Source organism: Schistocerca gregaria, chromosome 2 (genome assembly GCF_023897955.1).
Source record: "Schistocerca gregaria isolate iqSchGreg1 chromosome 2, iqSchGreg1.2, whole genome shotgun sequence".
Lineage (NCBI taxonomy): Eukaryota > Metazoa > Arthropoda > Insecta > Orthoptera > Acrididae > Schistocerca > Schistocerca gregaria.
Window position 1 is genome coordinate 474,261,873 of NC_064921.1, and position 17,123 is coordinate 474,278,995.

General features: G+C 41.6%; 1 protein-coding gene across 4 annotated transcripts in view; it reads left to right on the plus strand.

Annotated features, from left to right (window-relative positions):
- LOC126326538 (thyroid receptor-interacting protein 11-like) overlaps nucleotides 1–17,123 on the plus strand; it is a 414,334-nt gene that overhangs the window by 173,558 nt on the left and 223,653 nt on the right. For 2 of the 4 annotated variants that reach the window (XM_049995711.1, XM_049995718.1), the window contains exon 1: nucleotides 10,891–10,980. The exons of the other annotated variants lie outside the window; for them this stretch is intronic. The gene's annotated coding sequence lies outside the window, so the exon portion shown is untranslated. Of the gene's footprint in view, nucleotides 1–10,890; nucleotides 10,981–17,123 lie in introns of those variants that run through there. 4 annotated transcript variants of the gene reach the window in all.

Consider the following 17,123-nt stretch of genomic DNA (forward strand, 5'->3'; position numbering starts at 1 on the left):
CCAACGTCGTCTGCTAGACGATTAATATAAATTGTAAGCTATAATACTCCCTTGAGGTGCTCCCGAAATTACCTTAATATCTGTCGATTTTGTTGCGTTAGTAACGACGTGTTGAGTTCTGTGTGCAAAAAAATCCTGAATCCAGTCACAAATTTGGTTCGGTAATTAGAAGCACGTTAAAGGGCTTTGGGTAAGTGTACCGATTGCCTTCCGCAGTCGAGAAACACAGCGTCAACGTGGGCGCTGGTCTCTACGTGAAAAATATTGACTCAACTGTTCAGTGATTAAGTGACGAACGTTTGAGGCGGACAAAGAGATGAAAGAATTTATCGGTGTTTAGCAAGGACAGATAACGCCGCTTCGGAAGAATGGAACTTCGACACAGTCCGAGAGTTGTAGTAGCTGAAGACAATAAGTTACTTATTCTTAATTATGTTCAACGAATCCTTTACACACACACACACACACACACACACACACACAAAATACTACAGTATAGTGCATACTGAAAGTAGCTTTGTACTGACCACTGATTTCGGATGTAGATTGCGTTCAAGCCCGAAACAAAATTAGCAGGTCACAAATTGGCAGAACTATTTTTTCGTAGATATGCGATTTTTTTCAATTTGTTCTAGTGTTGCGTAACGTTTAACTGTATGTTTCAGTTGACGAAGGATATTGAGTGTGATGTGCAGTGGTCAGTTTTTAAACAATGGTTCTTTCATCTGAACAACGTATTTCTCTTGTTGAACATGTGTTTTGACAGGGCGGTAAATACTCAGATTTAGTGCAGGATACATTTGCTAAAACATTCTTGGTAGCAGCTGTACCCCATCGTTATGCAGTTCGTTGATCTATTGAGAAATTCCGAGAGACAGGGCCACTATTAGATGCCCCACGCACTGACAATTACCTAAATAAACTAACAGAAGATGGATATTCCTGACTGTGCAGCACAGCCCAGCAGTATTGTTGCTCAAGATGGCACAAGAAGAAGATATCGAGCTTGCACGGGGCATAAAAGCGGTTAGGCAAACGTCGAAATCGTTTCCATGCATGAATTGAAAGGTGCAGGCTTTGAAAATTGAATCAGTTACAGCAAATGGTTTACATCTCTTACTGAGTGGAATACCATTGATATTCCTCTACAGTGGAGGCCTGGTCCCACATCTCCAGTCATGTTAACACACAAAACACACGATTATCGTCAACGGAGAATCCTCGTACTGTTCATGAAACGCCATTGCTTCATCAGAAAATTGGAGTGACCGTACCAATATCCGGATGCTATGTACCAATATCCAGACAGCGCATTATTGGACATTTATTTTTTAAAGAATCAGTTATTGTTTAATGATCCACGATTTCACTGGCCAGCAAAAGGAAGACGAAATGAGCTACTTGTGGTTTCAACAATATCGCGCTACTGAGCTCGCAGCTAAAAACGCAATGGGTCTTCTGGAAGAGTTTGTTGGGCAACGTGTCATATCAAAAAAACCGACGGTCCCTCACTCGCCGGGGAAGCATCTCCGGAGACGTTTTCCGATAAAATTAAGCGGGTTCAGACTTGTGTAGCCGTCCGCGAATATTTCCAACATATGTTGTAACTCCACAGCGACATTCCAAGCGCCCTGTACTTCTTTGGAGTAGAAAGAGGTGTTAGGGAGATATAATTTCAGTTTCTGTTTGAAGTTATTATCCCTTAACCCCTTCGTGGTTGATAAAACATACATGTCCCGCTAAAATAATATGAAGTTTTGAGCGCTGGGACGTTTGTGTCTCATATCTGTCCGCCCCCGGTAGCTGAGTGGTCAGCGCGACAGAATGTCAGTCCCGGGTCCGATTCCCAGCAGGGTCGGATATTTTCTCCGCTCAGGGACTGGGTGTTGTGTTGTCCTAATGATCATCATTTCATCCCCATCGATGCGCAAGTCGCCGAAGTGGCGTCAAATCGAAAGACTTGCACCCGGCGAACGGTCTACCCGGCGGGAGGCCCTAGTCACACCACATTTATTTATCTCATATCTGTCTATTGGAAGCATGTAGTGAGGTGTTTTGGAGAAAAACACAACGGACTGTTGGGTGGATATATATAAGGCTGCGAGCGATCAGATGGGGCGGCGTGTGTTTATAGTGTGCCTGTTTCACGAAAATAAGATCAAATCACCATCTTCTCTCCAGAATGAGATTTTCACTCTGCAGCGGAGTGTGCTCTGATATGAAACTTCCTGGCAGATTAAAACTGTGTGCCCGACCGAGACTCGAACTCGGGACCTTTGCCTTTCGCGGGCAAGTGCTCTACCATCTTCTCTATTCGAAGAGTGTCTGAAGTGACTAATTGTGCTTTCTTATACGTCATAGACATTGTTTTGGAACATTACTACTCACCCCTGTAATTGTATTGTTGGCAGGAGAATAAGTGTGTTTTGGTACTGATTTGTTATACTTTTTCCTTTATCGCCATCCTGATAAGATCACTTGAAGACATGGATCTAGTTAGATTCAGAGGTATCCCACTTCACCGATACTTACAACATCGGCCAGCTTAAATTATTTTGTACTAAAAGTTTATTACGAGGGTGACTCAAATGAAAACCTTAAATTTTGTAATAACAAATCGAAATTTCGCGCCGTTATCCTGTAAGTTGGTAAGCGTGCTACAAACAGCGTGCAGAATGGCCTGTAGGTGGCAGCATAGTGCAGATGCACACATACCGTCGCAGTATCAGTATAAATATGGCCGCCCCACTTGCGATTTGCACCAGGGAAGAAAAGCGTTCTGTTATTCGGTTTTTGAGTAGTGAAGGTGTGAAACCTATTGAAATTCATCGGCGAATGAAGGTTCAGTACGGTGATGCATGTTTGTCACAGCAGCAAGTCTACGAATGGAGTAGGAAGTTCGCAAATGGTGTGACTTCAGTGGAAGATGCTCCTCGTCCAGGTCAGGCACAACGAGTTGTGACTCCACAGAACATTGCAGCAGTTGAAGCCATAGTGAAGGAAAACTGCCGAGTGAGACTGAATGACATTGCAGCATGTTTACAGATTAGTCATGGGTCAGCACTCCACATTGTGCATGATGTGCTCCAGTTTCACAAAGTGTCTGCAAGATGAGTGCAATGGCAGCTGACTCCTGAAATGAGAGAACGATGTGTTGGTGCTTGTGAAGAACTTCTTCGGCGCCTTGATGGTTTCCTTGCAAGAATCATTGGGGACGAAACCTGGGTTCACTTCCACCAACCAGAAACGAAGAGAGCGAGCAAAGAATGGCGCCATTCTTCATCATCAAAACCAAAGAAGTTTCGAACAAAACCATCAGCAGGGAAGGTTATGCTGACTCTCTTTTGGGACGAAAAAGGCGTCATTTTGGAGCATTACGTGCCTAGAGGGACCATTGTCACCAGTGCATCATGCACAGATCTCCTAAAGAATCCTCTGCAGCCAGCAATGAAATCAGAGCAACGTGGATTGCTGTCAGCAGGTTTCCTTTTGCAGCATGACAATGCAAGGCCCCACAGTGCCCGTACAACAGTTGCAACAATCACAGACCTGCATTTTGAGTGTCTTCGTCATTCACCATACCAATCCCATATGTTTGGACCACTCAAAGACGCATTGGGAGGAAAGAAGTTTGGTTCTGATGAAGAGGTACGCCACGCGGTGCATGAGAGGTTCCGCGGACTACCAAAAGAATATTTTTCTAATGGAATTTATGTACTTTGTAAGCGCTGGAGGGACTTGCATTGAGCGTGGGGGAGATTATGTTTAAAATTGATATAGCTTTGTACCACTTCTTTACAATTAATAATATTTAAAAAATATTTAAGGTTTTGATTTGTCTCACCCTCGTATTTATCATAAAGGAAAAAGGCGTTAATCTTTTATTTTTCAGATGTATGCTAAATAAATTTTAATCACGAAAGTGTTAAGTTCGTCGTATCAGAACCGCCCGCGGATATTCGCGCGGGTTTGTTAACGCTTCCGGATTAGAGAAGGCACGCCGGCACCTGATCGAATCCCCCTTGTGGATTAACGACGAGGGTCGCGTGTCGGCCAGCCTGGGTGTAGTTTTCTGGAGCTTCCCCATATCAAACTGGGTGAAAACTAACCTGGTACCGACGTCCTGCCTCAGTTACACGATTCTTAAACATTTAGAGAAGGTTTACGAACTTTCATATGGGATAAAACTACGTCGCGCGGCCTAAGGGCATCTTGTCACGGTTCGCGCGGCTCCCCCCGCCGGAGGTTCGAGTCTCCCTCGGGCATGGGTGTTTGTGTTGTACTTAGCGTAAGTTAGATTAAATAGTAGTGTGTAGGCCTAGGGGCCGATGACCTCAGCAGTTTGGTCCCATAAGACCTTACCACAAATTTCCAAAAATTTGAAGGGACCGATGGCCTTTTTAGGCTGGTCCCTGAAACCCCACAAACCAATCAGCGAAAAATTTCCACCACCAACATTGCCAGGTCGAATAATTAACATGGCGACCCCTTGAAGATAGGGGATCAAGACCAAGAAAAAGAAGAAAGAAAGCGTAAATCCTTTACATTACTGGTTAGGTGGTCGAAGGTTTTTTATTGCTCAATACGATACTTTCTTTCTCTAAGATTGAGTGTAATGGATAGCGTAAATTATTTCTTTTTGCAGTATTATACCTATGAAATTTGTTTTAGAAATTTGATGGCTTGTTGATAACAAACCCCCTAAGGGAATAATGTACTGTAAGGATGTTATCAGCTTTCGCACTGCTTAAAGAGAAGCCTATAGGAGATTCTAGAGTGCACGCCACACATTATCCTTATTACACACTTTTGTGCAACACACAGTTTTTTCTTCAGTGACGAATTACTTCAGAATATGTCATAAGACAATCGACAGTGGTGTCAACACGTGGAATAACAAGCCATCGACAGAACTGTGCATTACAGTGGAAGTTTGGTAGTCCAGGCGTGCAGTCATTCGTAGCACTGTTGCAACAGACGGTTCAGAATAGCAGTGGCCAGCTTGGCAACATAACGCTCATAGCAATTCAATGCGAACCGTACCTTAAGATTTCCCCAGCAGACGCCCACTGCGTCACCCGGGCGTCTCGGTTTCAGCAGCGAACAGGGTCATCGACGCAGCGACCATACCGCTTGTACCACTGATGACTGGGAAAAGGTGTGCTGATCTGCTGAGCCTCCAGCTACACATATTGCTAAATTAACGTCCGCTGCAACGTTTTACTGTCTGCACGTAAAGGCTATCTCGGAAACTACTGTATGGTTTTTGATACAATTCTCACTAATAGACAAACTGATTCACGAGGGAGGTTTACATGTATAATTTATTAACGCTATGCCAGACAAGTAGTCCGGCCGTAGATAGGTATTGCTACCCGTATGAAGAGAGGTAGGTCGCAAATTTCTACTATGTGCCGTGGGATGGATTGGCCGCGTCTGGCTTTATCTGGTGCGGCGGTGGTTTCATCGTGCGGGAGGTCCACATAGGCGTCGTTCTACCTGAGCCAATCAGCAAAGACAATAAAAAGGCAGTAGTAGTAGTATTAGTAGTTGTTGTTGTTTTTGTTGTTGTAACGAGCATTCTTTAATTAGTGAAATACATGATTTGCTGTTTAAGTTAAAGTTTAATGTTATCTCAGGTTTAATATTGATATCTGCTTGTTTTATAAAGTACATGAAATTGAAGAGTAATTAGTTGAATTGAAAAACAAACAAAAAAAAACAGTTTTCTACTTATGACCCTATTTTCCTGGCTTCAATTAGTGCGTGTTAAGATAGACTATTACGCACTTATTTTCACTCCATGTTAAACAGTGTAAGTAACAGCAGAGGCCAACACTTGTTCTAACAGCTTCGGGGCAGGCAGCGATGCCTTAACCCTTTGGGTACCAGTGGTTTCTGCCTGAAACCACCATATTATTATTATTATTATTATTATTATTATTATTAAGTACCAGTGTCTAGCATAAACAACAGATGCTGTTGCAAGGCAGAGACATCAAGTGATACGGTGAGGTACTTCTATGAATGTAGTGCAGTATAGCAGTCACTTACAGCGTTCAAAGCAACAGTCGACACGGAGATCATGCTACCTGCTCGTAGTAGATTGCGCCATGAGGTTTTTTATTATTATATTTTTTTAGTGGCCATATTGAGGAGATCAGTGACAGTAAGTATATATAAAGTTACGGTATCGTAAATTTGGGTTTGTAATACAGTTTTTAGGATTGGTTTCGAAATGAAACCACTGGGACACTATGTAGTTTTCATACAAAATTTATTAAGTTTTAGGCCTATTTTCGCTTGTTATTGAGGACAATAATGGTTTTTGGGCATTATGAGGTCATGAATGTTTTGAGATGTGGGATTTTATATAGGAGAAATGCGAATTTGCTATTATGATGGTTGGTTGAAAACTGTATGTTCTTATGGTTCCAAAGTGAAATACCTTCTTAAAACAATTTGATTGTTTATTCTTTGGCAACTTTTTATTATATTCGTTGCTTACTATGACAATAAAGATTAATTTTGTGAAATATTTAGAATTATATTCCGAAGTGAAAGTACCTTCTTAAAACGACTGAGAGTTTACTTTTTGCCAGTTTGTTCTTGTATTCGTTGCTTACTATGCTAATAAAGATTGCGCTTATTGTTGGAACTCAAAAGGTTAAGGCGAAGGAAAATATTTCTAACACTTCGCCTGATGCTCGTGGGTCGGCGGAGCTTTCCTTACCGTGAACGCACGAACTTGGTACACATTAGACTGCCATATCTCTACATCTACCCTCTCATTTCTCAAATCTTATCTTTCTGAAATTTGTTTCTAATCAGATTTAGCAAATTTTACAATATTTTAGGTAGTTTTAGTAAAAATTAAACATTATTGAAAAATATTGCACACGACAATTTAAATGTAGTAAATAAATCACAAAATGTATAAGCTTTCTAAAAGAAACTGAAAGTATTACAAAATCTGTATCTTCATCATGACAGCTGATGTATTTTTTGTTTTAATATAATGTATAATAAAGAACAGATTTTATTTGCTCCTTATAACTTATTAATACTTTATAAATTATTAGTTAGAAAGAAAGGAAAATGTCTGTAATTAAGAGCTGAGAAAATAACACTTTCCAGCAATTACGTTTTTATTATAATTTTACTTTGCATTTCCTTGCTTTGAATGAAACTCATAGATTTTCATTGAAGCCAATCTCAGCAGCTGCGCCATGTTTTCTCGACAAATCTTAATTTTATAGCTTACTTTCACCCAAACTCGATCTTGAGCAACTCTTTATCATTTTAATTTGTTAACACTGCATTCACAAGATGTTGCAATTACTACCATTGTCATTAATATCCTCAAAGCTATTTCGTTGTTCGGGTAAGCGTCTCTTATCCCATACTTTGATAAAATGTTCATAATGGGAGGTAGGTCAATGCTCAATGCTTTTCTTCAGCTCTTTCATCCTACTACTTGGCGCAGCTACTTCGTTAGTAGCTTCACTGTATCAATATCTCTGCTTTATGTGGCACAAAAATGAGCTACACGTTTATCATGTCAAGAAACAGCGCTTTCTTGTAAGGTATTTCCTGTAAGGAATGAAATGGTGTTGCATATGAGAGATTTGTTTTCCATTTCACGAATTATTCTATCAAATACTTCGAAGCACTCATGCTCAAACAGTTTATCAGCACAGATCAAGTTTACTTTGTATTCAGTCATTTCTCCAACCATCCTCTTCACTTCTCTCAACCTTTTAACAACAAAACTGCTTTGGATGGTTGTAGGACCACAATCATATATGGCTTGGTTATTGTATTTCTACACTCCTTCTTTTCGTAGCTGTATAATACTTTTCGCCATAGTAGATTTCAGTCTCGGTGCTAAATAAAGGGGAGTAATTTTTTCTTGTAGCGCTTCGATAGCACAGTCGAATTGTATTAATACATCAGGCCACAGCTCTAAAATCTCCAGTCAGCTTCTATGGAAAGGATCAAGAACATGTTGCCGTTTCAGTTGCCCATTTTCCTCATACACTGTAACACCTTGTGTAGAGAAGCTGAGCTTTGAAGAGTTATCACAGCGTAAGGCCTAGAAGACCACTTTCATCGCAGTGTCTCTTGAGAGTCTTTTAAAAACAATCAAGGAAAACCTCCCACCGCAAAGTGAAGCTACTGAAGTACCTAAAAAACTATAATACTTTTCGAACAAAACAAAGTGACCATTAGAACTTACACTTCCGTGGCAGCACGCCAATGAGATTTAGACTGTGTGCTGCACAAGGCACAAATTCAGCGAGGTGATTTTTTTTTTTTTTTTTTTTTGCATATACAGGGTGTTTCAAAAATGACCGGTATATATGAAACGGCAATACAAACTAAACGAGCAGCGATAGAAATACATCGTTTGTTGCAATATGCTTGGGACAACAGTACATTTTCAGACAGACAAACTTTCGAAATTACAGTAGTTACAATTGTCAACAACAGATGGCGCTGCGGTCTGGGAAACTCTATAGTACGATATTTTCCACATATCCACCATCGTAGCAATAATATGGCGTAGTCTCTGAATGAAATTACCCGAAACCTTGGACAACGTGTCTGGCGGAATGGCTTCACATGCACATGAGATGTACTGCTTCAGCTATTCAATTGTTTCTGGATTCTGGCGGTACACCTGGTCTTTCACGTGTCCCCACAGAAAGAAGTCACAGGGGTTCATGTCTGGCGAATAGGGAGGCCAATCCACGCCGCCTCCTGTATGTTTCGGATAGCCCAAAGGAATCACACGATCATCGAAATATTCATTCAGGAAATTAAAGACGTCGGCCGTGCGATGTGGCCGGGCACCATCTTGCATAAACCACGAGGTGTTCGCAGTGTCGTCTAAGGCAGTTTGTACCGCCACAAATTCACGAAGAATGTCCAGATAGCGTGATGCAGTAATCGTTTCGGATCTGAAAAATGGGCCAATGATTCCTTTGGAAGAAATGGCGGCCCAGACCAGTAATTTTTGAGGATGCAGGGACGATGGGACTGCAACATGGGGCTTTTCGGTTCCCCATATGCGCCAGTTCTGTTTATTGACGAAGCCGTCCTGGTAAAAATAAGCTTCGTCAGTAAACCAAATGCTGCCCACATGCATATCGCCGTCATCAATCCTGTGCACTATATCGTTAGCGAATGTGTCTCGTGCAGCAATGGTAGCGGCGCTGAGGGGTTGCTGCGTTTGAATTTTGTATGGATAGAGGTGTAAACTCTGGCGCATGAGACGATACGTGGACGTTGGCGTCATTTGGACCGCAGCTGCAACACGGCGAACGGAAACCCAAGGCCACTGTTGGATGACCTGCTGCACTAGCTGCGCGTTGCCCTCTGTGGTTGCCGTACGCGGTCGCCCTACCTTTCCAGCACGTTCATCCGTCACGTTCACAGTCCGTTGAAATTTTTCAAACAGATCCTTTATTGTATCGCTTTTCGGTCCTTTGGTTACATTAAACCTCCGTTGAAAACTTCGTCTTGTTGCAACAACACTGTGTTCTAGGCGGTGGAATTCCAACACCAGAAAAATCCTCTGTTCTCTGGAATAAACCATGTTGTCCACAGCACACTTGCACGTTGTGAACAGCACACACTTACAGCAGAAAGACGACGTACAGAATGGCGTACCCACAGACTGCGTTGTCTTCTATATCTTTCACATCACTTGCAGCGCCATCTGTTGTTGAAAATTGTAACTACTGTAATTTCGAAAGTTTGTCCGCCTGAAAATGTACTGTTGTCCCAAGCATATTGCAACAAACGGTGTATTTCTATCGCTGCTCGTTTAGTTTTTATTGCCGTTTCAAATATACCGGTCATTTTTGAAACACCCTGTATGTGACTGAACGCCGTATTGTTTTCCTCCCATATTCTAGCCATTATTGAAACCTTGACGACGACATTATGAATGTCCAAGACAATCACTGCTCATATTCTAAAATATTTCTTCATATTCCCATACCAGGTTTCTGTTGACTTATGTTGTAAGACAAACAGGATATTGTATCAGTGAGCCATGTTGCCCAGAGGCGCTGTCCATTATTCCATCCACAATTTGGGTCTGAAGGGAGGCGTGCTAGGGTAGTCCGTGCGGTTGTGGTGGACACTGTGTCTGGATGGCATAATGGACAGCGCATCTGCCTAGTAAGCGGGGGACCAGGGTTAGAATTCTGGTCTGACAATATTTTCAACTTGCCCCATTGATATAAATGAATGCCCACTCATAGTGGCTGCAGGATCAATATGGTGTTTGTTCTTTCGGGTAAGTCCGAAAGAACAGACACCACATATAATGTAGTCAGCAAAACTTTTTCCTGCTGATCGCTTCCCCTTTCTTAATACAGGCGTACATAATTGTTTGACTAATATGTCGTAAAAGAGCTTTGTGCGTAGCGCAGTCAAACATGATAGAGAAATACTTAACACGTTTTACCGGTAAGTTTTTGCGCCCCCTCTGTGCCTGCGCGCTTCGCGGGGTCCTACCTCGCAACTACCTCGGTACGATCCTGTTCGTGGGATGAATAACGAGCAATGGCCGATGAGCGTTCAGTCACACGTATAGGCGTGGTGGAGCGGAGTTTCTGGAACTCCCATATTTCGTGGTTAAAAAAAAAAATACTCGCTCACCTGTCTGCGAATCATAGCTCCGTGTCAGTAAGGGTGGTGGTTAAATTTAGCTTAATTGCTCGCACGAAGCAGCCAATGAGCGATGCGTTCGCTACGTGGCCACCTGCGGCGAGCGGCTGCCGAGCTTAGCCGAACGGCGTCCGAACTTTGGCGCCAGAAGCCATGCGCCGCGCCACGCATTGCGCGTGCGCAGCAGCGCGGGGTCTGAATAGTCGCCGGCGCCTGGGCTGACGCAGGCGGCGCGTCGCGGCGGACTTCATTCGCAGTGCTGCGACCGGCGCCGACGGAAGTGCAGCGCAGCGAAAGGTGAGTCCAAACAACTGTCTGGTGTCACTCAAGTCTTACGATGCTGGCCAGCTCGTGACTCTGCCACCTGAATAGCATATTCCACCAACCCAGTGTATCGCTATGGAGCCCTGCGCTGCCGCTTTTGTCACCTGAAGGCAGTTCTAACGAACATTACCGACAGCAGTGTTTCGTGTTACCGTAGACCGTTGATAGTGTAATTTCCCAACGATTATTGAAGTTTCTAAGTCAGTGGTGATTCCAAATAATTATTCCTTGCTCATAATACCTGATGGCTGCATTAGTTACAAAAGTAACTTTAAGAGGACTCTTTCATTCACCATTAATTTAACATATTTTACGTAAGGGCGCACGAGGATCATTAATTTGCACGTTTGCGAGAACTTGAAATAACACTCGAGTAGACTGTCTCCATTTCTTTCCGATATAACTGTCGGTTGCTGGTGGCGATTTCTAGTTTTAAAAATCATCCTTGTATTTTCAGAGAGTTTATTCGCTTTCCTCCTTGTTAGGCCCTGAAAGTGGTGATTAATGAAATTTCTTACTTATTATTATATTATTCGAAAATACGCGACAATTGAAACAGTATATTGGACCGGGACTCCCTCAGGATTCTGGAAAAGGAAGTGAAAGGAGTGTTGCAGACTGCTTCTCGGGTGATTCAGTTGGAATAACTCGGCGCCCGTAGAACGACATCAAAGTTCCACAGCCATTCCGACACATTGTTTTATTTTCTCTCAAGTGTTATACTCGGTATAAGGCTGACAGTAACATATAAACCATTATTTAAGTCAAGTAGTTGCAGTCATCTATTCCGTGAATATAGACAGTCAGTTCTTCACAAAACTCTTCAGGGAAACGTGGAAAACTATATATTTTTCCACTTTTTGAGTTTTTTCGATTATAGAAAAAATTATAAGAATCTTTTTGTTTTTTAATTATTTTTCCTCTCTGTTCGTACGTTACGCAAATTGTTTATCCTTCTCACAAAGAACTCTAGTAACTACAAAAGGAAAGCCGATTTTCGTGTGAACGAGACGTGTATTTGCTGCATTACATTATATTTTAATTGAAACTTCCGTTTTCTTTCCACGGGCGGAGTTCATTACTGGCGTGAGCGTGCGTTCATAGTACAGGCAGCGGCGAGTACTTTAAGACGTTCGTTGCGTAAGCGCGGTGCGGTATTCCTGATGGTGGCGGAAGTTCCGCCGAGCCTCATGGCCACGACTTACTCGCACGTGGAGTCTAGCTACTCGAGCTCCTAGGAGAGATCTTCGTTGCCCATACCTCGCCGACTTCACAATTTACGGTGTATTTCTCACTAGGGAATGTCCACACAGAAGTCGTAAAATACATCACCGGACGTGGAAGTAGCTGTGCGTTGTGGGGTAGCATAAGACGTAGGCGCCCGTCTTTTCCGCTGCGCGATTCGCCAGTCGCCACGAGTAACTACTTCTTTTCTGTAGCGCGCAACTAGTCTCATTATATCATCATCGTTATATATGTGTTTCGATACATTCGTAATTCATTACTACTGCGGGGAGACGAAACATACGGTAGTTGCGGTGGTGCCAAAGCGGAAAGTAAGTCCACTTCCATGGCGCTCATAGTTTCTCATGATGATTTACCATCAGTGTCGTATTTATGTTCTGATACTGTCTTTGTGAGATACCTTCTCTTACGGCAGTAACGAGTAATTCGTGAAGTTTCTCTTTGCCATACATATCTGCGTATACCGTAAGTACAGAGCGAGGTGGCGCAATGGCCAGCACGCTGGACTCGCATTCGTGGGGACGACCGCTCAAACCCACATCTGACCATCCTGATTTAGGTTCTCGTGATTTACGTAAATCGCTCCGAGGAAATACCGGGACGCTTCCTTTGAAAGGCCACTGTCGATTTTCTTCGCCATCCTTGAAAAAATCCGAGCTTGCCCTCCGTATCTGTTGACGTCTGTGTCCGACGGAACGTTAAATTCTAATCTTCCTTCCTCCCTTCATTTTCTTTTCTAATATTAAATTAATCTGTACTTATATAAATTCCTCGCACGAGTCAGTTTTTTGGCCTGATTTCTTTGTGATTTAAGAAACGAATATCTTCAAACGTTTTAGCCCACTCCTCAGCTGCACCAACCCTTCCATCAATTTTCTGCAACCAGCATAGTATCTGTGACTATGAGTCCGAAATTATAATTTGCGGGGCGATAACAAATAGACGCCAAAAGCACAGTTGGAGCAGACTTCAATCAATATACATCTCGTAGACCTAAGTATGTCTACTTTGTGTCTGTAGATGCACAACTGTAACCATTTCTTAGAAGGCCTTAAGCTGCTCGACTGACATAATTCCTCACCAGCGTATGCCGGTTGTAGAATGACGGTATTTTATAACTTCAGTTTGTCCCATAAGTCTTTACCCCAAGTAACTTCTTATATGGTTTTGTACCTTAATTTAAAAAAACTGCAATTTTTTAGCTGTTTTCATATTAATAAGCAAAATCCTCTGTAAGCAGATTACGTTTCTATTCTTGAACCTGTTCCATTTCGGTCCACATGCAAAAGCGCTTATTTTTAAAGTTTAAATCTTCGACAATATCTTCTGGGTAAAGAACATTTTGTTTGCGATTAACATTCTGTCTTTCCCCCAGAATTCAAAAAGGAAAGGAAATAGGTAAAATATTGAAATTAGATTGAAAATAGATTGCAGCCTCTAAGTGCAAGGTTACAGGTCTTACGAGGTGAGAGGTGGAAGATCATAGAAGGTGGAGAAATCGTGAAAACCGAAATATCTTTGAAAACGATGTAAATGAGGGTAGCTAAATGAGTTATAAATTGCTTGCAAGGCAGTTGTGAGTTTAAAACGATCGCAAGTTAACGTGTTTCTTCGGAGAAACTCTTTGACTAGCGTATTCGTTTGACATTGTGTGTAAATCATGTCGCACTGCCGGTTGCATTTCTATACGGCGACCCAGTCGCTCCCCATTATATTCTCCTAAGAGGAATTAAACATGGGAAATGAGAATACGTTAAGAGGAAGAAGCAAACTCAGCGAAAGATGTGAAATGGCAAAGCCTCAGAGAAAGACAACGTACCACGTTCTTTTCGAAATTTCTCGTATAATTTACTTAATAAAACGATGTGGACTTAACAATTTCGAATTGTCGTTTGTTGCAGCAATAGGTAGTTCTCAAATGGTCAAGATGGGAAGGGGGAGGGGGTCGGATCGTTCAGAAGCTTCCATAGCGATTGTCTATTTTCCTGATTTCCTCTACTGTTTTTCTCTTGTAACGGATATATGCTACCCTGCATTACATTTCTCGCTGTTGCTGAATATACATTTACTTGGAAAACCTATCAGATATAATATTTTAAACTCATCCGCGTACAGTGTATTTAACGTGACTCACTACATTTTATTCGACAGTTTCTTTTCTCCCTGAAATAGAATTATCACTAAATATTCTTCTATGTGTCATGAAGCAGAATGAAATATATACAGTCAAGCACAAATATTTGTACTATCATTCGTGGTACTTCTATGTTTCTGGTCAACTGCCGTTACCAGTTTGTATGTTGTTTTACTGTCGTGCTATTAGATACGTCTTGGGTAGGAGACAAAATAGGGAGTGAACTGACATTTTTTGCAGAAATTCTCGCATTTCCTGAAAACCAAAATCAAATAATGAAATAAAGCTCAGAGGTTTCCACCGAATTTTATGCACCATTAACACTCTCCGTATCCACATTATGTTGTACTGTTGGGTATCTATATGATAAATCTGAGACTGTATAAATCGACAGAAAAAGATAATTTCACGGTTATAGAGGGGTTTAGATCTATTGTGGTTGTGCTAGTTCCTGAGCTGATTCTTCTAACGTGTAAATGAATTTTATTATATCGTGCTATTTATCAGAAGGGAAAAGTTGTCGCAAAAGGGAAAAGTTGTTCCTTCTGTGTTACTTTCTTGCAATCTACTGGTCCAGTAGTCGTTCTGGAGTTAATGGCTGCACATCATTACGGTGCTAGACGGTTAACGGAAATTATGTGGTACACGTAACTACCTTAGTGCCATGTTAGGAACTAAACAAAAATTCTCTGCTGATAAGTTTTCAGCTTGTGTTTTATTGGTTGCATTCATGGCTACTACGTAAAACTTCCTTCGTATAAATTATATGTTTTTTTCCCGAAGTTGTTTCCTTACGGTACTTAATTTCGTGTTTGCTGATGCACCAGGCATAATATTTTGACTCATGAGATATTGTATCGCTTTTTTCCCATTACTTCATTGATCCTTCTCGTGTAGATTCTCAGACCAATGTATCAGTTATCTAACTTCGTCATGCTGCGACACTTATGATGCTTCCGGGAAATCCGCATTTCATAGTCTCATCACGTCATTTCGACGAAGGCAGGCAACTAACTAAAATGTCAATGTATAGTTAGATAGTAGGGAGTGAAGAATCCGTCGATATCGTTGTTTTGTTCCATAAATAAGGCATGCAAAAAAGAAGTATTTTGTTTGAGGGTACTCATGAAGGAGACACGACCGACACAGCTCTGAACATTCCTGACGCTGCAAGCTGCGAAGGTCATCTGTTTACATATGCTACAGTGCTAGGGGAAAAACTGTTTATTTCTACCTGTCCCCGAGAGCAGGTTCCTGCCGTATTCTTGTGCTTGGAAGAGGCGAATGCGCAATGTAATTGTTTGTTTACCCACACACTGTTTCAGATTACTTTGCTAAGAAACAAGCCTCTTGAGCGCAGGAGTTGTTGGGACTTGCAGGACTGCGTGTCGTCTGCTTCGACTACACCAATGACTACAGCATTCACTGGTGAACATTTATGCGGGAGTGTAGGCCAAAATGTACGACAGTACTGGATACCTACTGCTGTCGCGTTATGTGTGACCATGATTCCTTGTCAGTCCCGAATGGTTTGACACCAGCCAAAATTTCATACACTTCAGGTTAGCGTCATCACAGCACATTTGCTGTCGCCAGCTTCCTCATGCGTGAAAGGCACGTTTTTTGATATTTAACCCTTTGAAAGAAAAAAAATGTTTTATCCGACATAACAATGAAACAATGCTAGTGTGTGCTCCTTGGGTGTACTAATCAATAAAACTACTCAAAATGTTATGTATTTCTAAGTCCACCGTGTGTTAGAGGGGCGTAATTATTCATAACAATAAATCTGTAGCACAGAATCTCCACTGAGAAGATTTGAAAAAGTATGCAGGAAATGACCAGTCTTAACTTCTATTAGTAAACATATGCCCTCAGGAGTCAGACATTTTCCATTTTTAGGTTATATATATATATATATATATGACCTAAAAATGGAAAAATATATATACAACCAACTCAGCGTCAGAGTTAGTTTCAAGCCTTTCATGAAATGCTTCTTCAAGCACAGGCTAACAGCCTACCCCACCTGCTGCATCTGTACGAGACATTTCAACCACTGGTCCACTTAATATTGTGTTACCTAACTGTCAGTTATTGTGGTAGTGTTTGAAACTATAGAAATAGTAGTTACAGTATCTTCATCAGTCTCTCCTCCATATTCTGAATCTTTTGCGTGATCTTCTGCAATCTCTTCCCAGCAGTTCGTTTCACCATCAGCCAGAACTTCATCGGCCATGAAACTATGCCACCTGCATGACGTTTTTCTTATAGATGTAAAAGCCCTTCTAACTGTAAAAACCAAGCAAAAGTGAGCAAATAATATGCTTATAACGTAATAATATGCTTATAACGTTCAGTTATGGGCATAAACCGTTCACAATAATCTATTTTCTTACATGCAAGGCGCGGAAGAAAACTAGTTATAAATATGCTTACAAACAACTCTCATGTTGGTTTTATACATTATAGTGTAGGAAATGTTTCTATGAAATGAACTTACCGACATATGCCAAAAGATTGAATCCACAGGTGAAAAATGCTAGCTGAACGCACAATCTACTCGGAATACGGGCGCCTGAACAGCCATCGGTAAATACCCATATCATTGCTCACTTGTGCGCCGATGCTTCAAGCCCACCGAGTGAGAAACATAATAATGGTATTCATACATATCAGAAAACTATTTTAAATATAAGGGGTGCTTCAGAACGACGTTTTAAAAAATTGGGTATTG